General features: G+C 40.9%; 1 long non-coding RNA gene across 1 annotated transcript; it reads left to right on the top strand.

Annotated features, from left to right (window-relative positions):
• The first annotated feature begins 4168 nt into the window (after positions 1-4168).
• Positions 4169-6177, top strand: LOC124013385. Its single transcript, XR_006834857.1, has 4 exons — positions 4169-4299; positions 4388-4473; positions 4573-4960; positions 5083-6177. It is a non-coding gene; the product is annotated as an uncharacterized LOC124013385 (long non-coding RNA).
• The last annotated feature ends 1151 nt before the right edge of the window (positions 6178-7328 follow it).

Here is a 7328-nt window from a genome sequence, read left to right as displayed (position 1 = left end):
TTGTGGAAATTAATATTTGTGTCATCTCAAAACTTTTGGCCACGACTGTACATGTAACTGTATTACATATTAACCATATATCGATGGCATGATTGGCCTGTGATCTGTAGGGCCGTGATCATTGACCATTTACATTACACAATAGGTTTGAAGCGTGCACTTTAAGCCACGCTCTGCAGTAATAACTGTAAGCAATAACTGATAGCCCGCTCTCCTGATCGCAACAGATAGTTCAGATGAAAAGTTAACAGATTCGGTGGACATGGATTCATGGACGCACAGAACTTCTGGACTAGACGGAGTTAAGGAAGAGAAAGCAGCGAGACTGGGCGATGGCGATTGTCCTGCCATATAGCACGTTTCTGTCTAATTGAGCTGGTCAGTATGTGTAGAGTAATCGTGTCTAACGCTGCTTTTTTTAATGTATCAGTATTAAAACGTTTCAAAAGACTCCAGTGTGCAAGTATCCATTTCAATAGAACGTCACTGCAACAACTGTTTCAGAGCACTCTCGTCTGAGTGTACCAGAGCCCAGGATAACTGATGAATTTACAAACGCTCAACACCAGTTGAATATGACCGATGTCAGTAAACATTCAGCAAGAAACCATAATGAAATTGTTGCCAGGAGCACAGTTACAGTCACCAACGCTCTGGATAACATGAAAACAGCCAAACCAGCTCTGCTAGGACGAGAAAAATGGTCAGAGTTTGGGTGGGGGCTAAAGTTTAAGATGATTCTTATGGCATTGCACACGGTCAGTGTCAACCAGAGTGACTTGACACAACAATGGGCCAAGCAAGCTGTACATACAAAACGGAAATGACACAGGAGATCTTATATAATGAAAGGGGTTGCAGTCTGCCGTGAAGCATTCATCCATGTTTATGGGTAAGAGTCGAGCTACAGTTACAGATATTAGCTAGCTAACTAGCTAACATTGAACCTATTTGTTTAACTTTAGCTAGCTATGACAATCGGTTTGTATTGCTAGTACTCTATGGATTAGGATTATGGTTAGTTGTTTAGCTAGCATGTCTAACAACAGACTCCACTTCGCCAGATGATTACATGACCCATCGAGTTAGCCAGGTGTGTCTGACAGTGATTACGGCTATCTATTGTATAATAATGCCAAAATATTTGTATCTGGAATTTGGCTTTCAGCATCAGTAGAACACGCCTGACTCTCCTCCACCAGTCATACATTGAGAATGGTCTAATGCCTCCCATCAAAAAGAGAGCTGGCCCAAGCAAGCACAGGTTACACCTGAAGCATGAGGACTTGCAGCGAGCTGTGAACATCATCAACAACTACGTAGACCAGGGGTGTCAAACATACGGCCCGCGGGCCGGAACCGGCCCCCAAGGAGGTTTGAACAGGCCCGCAGGATAATTTGAAAGTGGAAAAAATGCATAAAAGACATGGAATTAATATTTTTAATTCGCTGCAATTCATGGATTATCCGCTAAGGGGCGCACTCTTTCCATCAGAGTAGAAGACAAGCCGCATCACTGAGACAGACTGAAAACAGCAGACAGTATCAATGCGCCATCTGCTGCTTGTTACGACGTTGTTAATACCTTGGTCTCTACCTCTCCGCTACACCATCATTAGCCAAAATGTCGTTATCCAAACGGAGAAAAGTAGATAAGGAGTGTAGAATTTTCAAAGAAAAATGGACCACGTCCTATTTATTTACAGAGATGCACGGAAAACCTTTGTGCTTGGTGTGTTTGCAACAAGTTTCGGTATTGAAGGAATATAATATTCGACGCCACTACGAGACTCATCACAGCGAAAAATATGACGGCTTGCAAGGACAACTGAGAAGAGATAAGATTAACGAATTGCTGGCGGGTCTGAGGAAACAGCAGTCAACTTTCATCCAGAGCCGAGAAGTCAGTGAAGCAGCGGTAAAAGCCAGCTACCTAATTCCTAGCGAAATAGCATTAGCATCGAAGCCGTATTCCGACGGTGACTTTGTTAAACGATGCATGATGAAGGCGGCTGAACTTGTATGTCCCGAGAAGCGACAAGCTTTTGCCAATATTAGCCTGACGAGGAATACTATAGCAGAGAGGATTTCGGAACTATCGGCAGATTTAGACAGTCAATTGAAACAGAGAGTCAAGTCATTTATTGCATTTTCCGTGGCAATTGACGAGAGCACTGACATCACAGACGTGGCCCAACTGGCCATATTTATTCGAGGAGTTGATGAGACATTGACTGTTACTGAAGAGTTTCTTGAGTTGGTGCCAATGATGGACACCACAACAGCCGAGGACATTTTCGGCTCTGTCGTTGCTGCATTGGACAGAGTTGGAGTGGACTGGTCCCGCGCTGTCAGCCTGGCTACAGACGGCGCGCCATCCATGGTCGGAAAGAAAGCAGGTGCCGCGACAAAGTTCAAAGACAAAGTACAAGCCCTTAATGGAGGAGATCGTTTCTGGACATTTCACTGTATTTTGCACCAGGAGGCATTGTGTTGCAAGTCGCTGAAAATGGACCACGTCATGGAGGTGGTTGTTCGCACTGTAAATTTCATCCGGTCCAGAGGTCTGAACCATCGTCAGTTTGACAAACTTCTCAGCGACAGCAACATTACCCACAGCCTGCCATACCACACTGAAGTGAGATGGTTAAGCCGAGGCGCTGTGCTGAGGCATTTCTTTGATCTACGAGAGGAAATCGGACAGTTCATGGAGAAAAAGGAAAACCGGTGTTGGAATTACAATCTCAGGAATGGCTACGGGACCTTGCATTCTTGGTTGATATTACTGAACACTTGAACAATCTGAACAAAATGTTGCAAGGCCGCAAAAAAGTTGTCACACAGTTTTCTGACAACATACATGCATTTAAGTTGAAGCTGACTTTGTGGGAGATGCAACTGGCAAATGGCAACCCTGCTCATTTCCCCTGTCTGAGAGATGTGTGTGTGACCAGACCTGATGCGGACATGAAACGGTACAAAGACAAAATTGCAGGACTACTGCGGGAGTTTGAGAAACGTTTTCAGGTATTTGGTGAACTTGAGACAGAATTTTCAGTTTTTCGCTCACCTTTCACAGTTAAAGCTTCTGATCTGCCGGTCGAAATTCAGCTAGAGATAATTGATTTGCAGTGTGATGCAGATTTGAAGGGCAAATTTGCCTCTGTAGGTCTGGACAGATTTTATCAGTATCTACTACCAGGTTACCCCAAATTAACAGCCCTGGCTGCTAAAATTTTGTGCATGTTTGGGACAACCTACCTTTGTGAACAAATTTTCTCAGTGATGAATATCAATAAAACAAAAATGCGTTCAAGGCTCACAAACAAGCACTTAAATGACATTCTGAAAGTGACAGCTAGTCAGGACATGACACCTGGTGTTGATGCACTTGTACAGGCCAAAAGATGCCAAGTTTCAGGTACAAATACAAGTCCAGACTAGACTAACACCTTTAAAATGCTGTTATATTAAAATGCTGCCTTAGATACTGTTTGCATTGAAAGAATACAGCTCTGTGAAGATGAATCCTTACTGTGGTGATTTAAAAAATGTGCACTTTAATGTTAGTCAGCAGCTTCAAAACAAAAGTTGTGTGATGGAATTCTACTGTTCATACAACTCCATAAATGTTCAGTATGTATTGTAAGTGTATGTATGTTTCATGTATGAAGTTTACAGATTTACAGGACAGGCGAACACTTTCTTCATTACACATTTAAAATCACTCTCCTTAGTTTGTAAGGTGTACGCAGGGATTACATTTAGATTTTATATGCGTATGTGTATAAGTGGTTTAAAAATTCCTTTCTTTAAAAGTCTCATTTAATCTTAAAGTGCATTACTATATTTTTCAGTACCAATTAAAGTTTTGTGCCTTTGTACAATCAGTGGGATCAGTTGCAATGCATATTTGTGAATGATAAAAGTAAATTGCACATTTGTCTAAGGAAATATGAGGTGTTTCATGAAATGTTTTGTAAAAGGATAGTTCCTTAAATTTCAATATTTTCCTAATGTTCTTGTGCTTCTTTACACCAAAACAAAGGAAAGACATGTTATTTTGGTTATTTATAGCAGAGTATGGTATAATTTTAATGGTCCGGCCCACTTGACATCTCCCTAGGCCGTATGTGGCCCACGATGCGAAATGAGTTTGACACCCCTGACGTAGACAATAATGCAATAGTGTTACCAGGACGCCACCCAGGACACAAACCCTTTGGTGGAAAGCTGCTGCCATCCCATGTGACAAAGCAGCATTGTGGCGTCTCTACAAGGAATCGATGATAACACTTGGTATAAACAACATGTTTTGATTATTTAATTGACCTCCAACATGATTGGCTCTACTTTTATTGATCTCACATAATTTTGTATTTTCCAGAGGTACGTGTAGCTGGTAGTGTTATTAACTTCCAGTTTCTAAGATGATGTTTCTGTATGCAGTGCTGCTGCTTTGCACATTTGTAGGTAAGTGAAACTTACTTGATAATGATGCATAAAAAAAGGATATTACCTTTCACGTTATATTTTATTTCCATTAACTTAATGTTATTTTGTTGTTTGCAGGTGCACTATCGTTCTGACCCTATGCAGCCAGGTTCCATCTAGTTTTTAACTCTCGCAACTGCCAAAATAAGAACAAGTTTGTGCTCTGGTATTGTGCCTGGCGGACCATGCATGTGCTCCACTACAATCTGGACTTTCACTTCCTGATCACAGGTCACACCCCCGACTGGTGCTTCAGCCTCATCAAGCAGCGCATCAGAAAGACCAGAGTGAACACTTTGTCTGAGATTTCTGGTTTTGTGAAAGACAGCACTGTGACAGGGGTCACCATCCCACAGCTTGTTGGACTGGGAGATGGTACGGTGCTGGTGGAAGGCTACGGCTGGTGACAACACCTGACTCCGTACTTCAGGCCGGTGCCACAGTTCAAGCAGTACCAGCACATAAGGTGAATATCATTTTAATTGCATTGTATGAGGTCATCCTTCTTATCTAAACTTGGGAGATGAATTGATGTTGTGCAAGGTTGTAATGTCTTCTCATTTTTTTTTGTTATTTCCTGTTTTACAGCTTCGATGCTCTGGAGCCTGGTGTTTTTGTCGCCAAGGAGTGTTCGTACTCAGTCGGGACCAGGTTTCAGCTGCTGCGCAGCGCTGACATCATTGCTCCCATAGATGGTCTGCCTGTAGAAGCACCACCTGGACTGGACACAGCTAGATAAACGTATGTTTTAGAGAAGATCAGGGAGTTTTGCGACGTAGAGGCTATGGACATCACATGCCCTGCACCAAAGTCAAGGGGAGGACAGAAACAGGCTCTCCAAATATAGGTTCCCTTGTTCATGCATGGCTTGGACGGACCAGTCAGCACTATCTGCAGTGCCTCTATTCAAATGACTCTCTAACACACGTTGCTGCTACATTTTTTTTATCCTGCTGCTCAGCCGCTTTACCCCTGATTGGATGCATATAACTTCCTCATCTACCACTGCTATTGTTATTGATATTGTTATTGTACATACTGTATATTATTTTGTTTATATTGACACTATCTATTTCTGATATTGCTACTATGCAAGTAACCATTGGGCTGTACCAATTACACCTTCTGTAGAGACCCATCCACTTGGCTAGATGTGGCTAGGGTTTTTAGCATTTCTTTCACATGACCGATCAATTTAGACAAGTGTGTCTGGGTAAGCGTCATCTAATATTTATTTAAAAAATGTATCTGGACACTTTCTGTTTCCCTGGAATTTGTCCTTGTTGTAGGCTACTACTTTTACCACTTTTAGTCTTAATCTTTGCTACACTACCCACTGTTTTAGCACATGACCTCATGTGAATCCTTAAAGAGATGGGTGGGGCTAGCTTTAAGAGGGTGTGAACAACGCTGAATGGGTGTAGACAAAGGAGAGCTCTCCAGTACGTACCAAAACATTCAAAGGCCATTTTCTCAAAAGTGAGTTTACAAGTTGATCAACTTTCAAAGCAGAACTACTTTCCCATTGTTCCTCAAAAAATGCATTGTATTGATATGCCATTTTGTAACTTATGTTAGTCTCTACTTTTATCCAATGTAAAAATCACCATTTCAAATGTTGCTACATAAGACTGATTTGAGCCGGTCGGTTACATTTGTGGAATTTATTTCTTTCTTTAATGTGTTTGAGCCAATCAGTTGTGTTGTCACAAGGTAGGTAGTCACCTGGAATGCATTTCAATTAACAGGTATGCATTGATAAAAGTTCATTTGTGGAATTAATTTCCTTTCTTAATGCGTTTGAGCATACCAGTTGAGATGTGACAAGGTAGGGGTGGTATACAAAAGATAGCCCTATTTGGTAAAAGACCAAGTCCATATTATTTTTATTTTACCTTTATTTATACAGGTTTTTTCTCATTGAGATAATATCTCTTTTCCAAGAGAGTCCTGGTCCAATAGCAGCAGGGGGAACAACGTTTCAGACAAAACAACTTACATACACTAACACAACATTAAACAAAACTATAAACACACATACAGTACAACAATTACATATTACATTAAAAAGACAAACATCTTGACTAAAAACAGCTGGCCTAAAAACAATTACACTCTTCTATGATATAAACATCGATCAAGTGTTGAAACTCCACCAACGAAACTAGATCATCACATTTTAAAATGTTCAGGAGAGAATTCCAGGACCACGGTGCGAAGTAACTAAAACTATTTCTACCATGACCTGTTCAAATGTTTGGTACTGTTAGAAGAAAATCAGAATGGGACCGTAATTAATATTTATTTACGGACCTGGCTAAAAAAGAACAGAGATCAAATTAGCCCAATATGGCCTTATAAATAAATCAAAGCAGTGTGACAAAAACATCACAGAGTTACACATAAACAAACGTACAGTCAATAACACAATAGAAAAATCTATGTACAGTGTGTGCAAACGTATAAGAGTAGGGAAGTTTAGCAATAAATAGGCCATAGAGGCAAAATAATTACAATTTAGCATTAACACTGGAGTGATAGATGTGCAGATGATGATGTGCAAGTAGATACTGGGTTGCAAAAGAGCAAGAGGATAAATAACAAAATGGGGATGAGGTAGTTGGGTGTGCTATTTCCAGATTGGCTGTGAACAGGTACAGGTAAGCTGCTCTGACAGTTGATGATTTTTTATTTGATTTATTTCACCTTTATTTAACCAGGTAGGCAAGTTGAGAACATGTTCTCATTTACAATTGCGACCTGGCCAAGATAAAGCAAAGCAGTTCGACAGATACAACGACACAGAGTTACACATGGAGTAAAACAAACATACA

This window comes from Oncorhynchus gorbuscha, linkage group LG24, assembly GCF_021184085.1.
Source record: "Oncorhynchus gorbuscha isolate QuinsamMale2020 ecotype Even-year linkage group LG24, OgorEven_v1.0, whole genome shotgun sequence".
NCBI classification, from domain to species: domain Eukaryota; kingdom Metazoa; phylum Chordata; class Actinopteri; order Salmoniformes; family Salmonidae; genus Oncorhynchus; species Oncorhynchus gorbuscha.
The sequence above is the reverse complement of the archived record's forward strand: the minus strand, read 5'-3'. Positions and strand labels throughout refer to the sequence as shown.